Source organism: Orycteropus afer, unplaced genomic scaffold (assembly GCF_000298275.1).
Source record: "Orycteropus afer afer isolate SDZICR_OR568_19922 unplaced genomic scaffold, OryAfe1.0 scaffold01077, whole genome shotgun sequence".
Classification (NCBI taxonomy): domain Eukaryota; kingdom Metazoa; phylum Chordata; class Mammalia; order Tubulidentata; family Orycteropodidae; genus Orycteropus; species Orycteropus afer.
Genome location: NW_006922664.1, coordinates 312,267 through 313,900, shown reverse-complemented (window position 1 = coordinate 313,900; position 1,634 = coordinate 312,267). Strand labels below are relative to the sequence as shown.

Sequence of the window (1,634 nt, the reverse complement as noted above, 5' to 3'; positions counted from 1 at the left end):
CGAGAATGGCTAGCCTTCATCTCACCTACTTTGGTCATGTTGTCAGAAGGGACCATTCCTTGGAGAAGGATATCATGCTTAATAAAGTGGAGGATCGGCAAAAGAGCTGCAACCTCACATGAACCAGAAAAAAACAAGTAAAGAAAAACAGAAAACATAACACCTGCTCTTACACACAGTAATGCAAGCTCTGAGTTAAGGGAGCCTCCAAAAATTGGACTACGACTCAAAATATTTCCTTTTCACATAAATCTTTTGCACAAGTCTTCACCAAGCAAAATGGAAAAAAAAAAAAAAAAAAAAACCCATGGCCCCCCTTGTGACAATTACCAGAGAACTACAATCCTAGTACACTTAGTGTGGAAATTAACCCCACTTCAAATTCCTGCAGTCGTCCTTGTGGTCCATTGTGTAAAGAAAATCTCATTCCTTGACATAGACATTTAAAATAAACCTTAACATTTTTATCTTTAAACCATAGCTATTGTCCACACTGCATTATGGTTATACAAATGAGAAGATGAGTCTGCACCCTTGAACATCCTGCTGTGGCTCTGGACTAGCCTGCGGACTTCTTGGAGGGGAAGAGGAAATGGGGGGGAAACTCAGTCCCAGTCCTCATTGTATCCTGGAAACAGATTTGATCTGTTTGGTTCCATGAGGGTTTGGAGTGTGATTTCTCTTGGCGAAAGGATTTTGTTGACCGCTTCCAAAAATGATGTTGCACCATTTATATGTGGCATGAAACAAGGTTCACAACATAATGTGAAATGGAAACTAAGAGGCAAGTTACCAAAATACATTTAATAACATGACACTTTTTCTTCCCCCAAATGCACGTGCTATGTGTGTGTTGTACATACATACCCCAAATGAAACTAAACCCACTAGTATTGAGTGAATTCCAACTTGTAATGACCATCTAGGACAGAGCAAAACTGCCCCACAGGGTTTCTAAGGCTGCAGATCTTGAAGGAAGCCGACTAACTCATGTTTCTCCCAAGAGGCTGGGGATGAGTTCAAACTGTCCACCTTGGGTTAGCCTAGTGCTTTAACCACTGGCAACCAGAGCTTCTTACATAATAATAACACAAGCCCCATATAAACAGGGCTTCAAAAAATTGGACCAAGATTCAAATTGCTTCCCTTCCACGGAACTCTTTAGTAGAAGGTGAAAGGTTTCTGTGATATGAAGAGAAACAATAGTATACAACCAAGTCTGGAGAGAAAATGACCAGCTAATAGCAATGCCTAGTACACAGAGGGTGGAAGTTAACCCCAATTCAATTGCCTGAAGCAGCTCTTTTAGTCAAAGGTGTAAAGAAAATCTCTTTGTTTCAGATAATAGATATGAAAGAATCCTTCTAAATTTTATCATATTTGTTTTGTTCGCAGCACATTCAAACCAAACCAAACTCACTACCACCGAGTGGATTCCAACTCATAGCGACCCCCATTGGGTTTCTGAGGCAGTAAATCTTTATGGAAGTACATTGCCCAGTCTTCATTTCATGAAGTGGCTGGTGGTTTGAACCGCCAACCTTCTGGTTAGCAGTCAAATGCCTTAGGCACTACGCCACCAGAGCTCTGCAGTGCATTGTGGTTATGCAAATGAGCAGATGGGTGAGCATCCC

At 41.2% G+C, this 1,634-nt stretch overlaps 1 non-coding gene across 1 annotated transcript; it reads right to left on the bottom strand.

Annotated features, from left to right (window-relative positions):
• Window positions 1-1,093: 1,093 nt before the first annotated feature.
• On the bottom strand, window positions 1,094-1,209 carry LOC122152006. Its single transcript, XR_006164369.1, has one exon. It is a non-coding gene; the product is annotated as a U5 spliceosomal RNA (small nuclear RNA).
• Window positions 1,210-1,634: the final 425 nt, after the last annotated feature.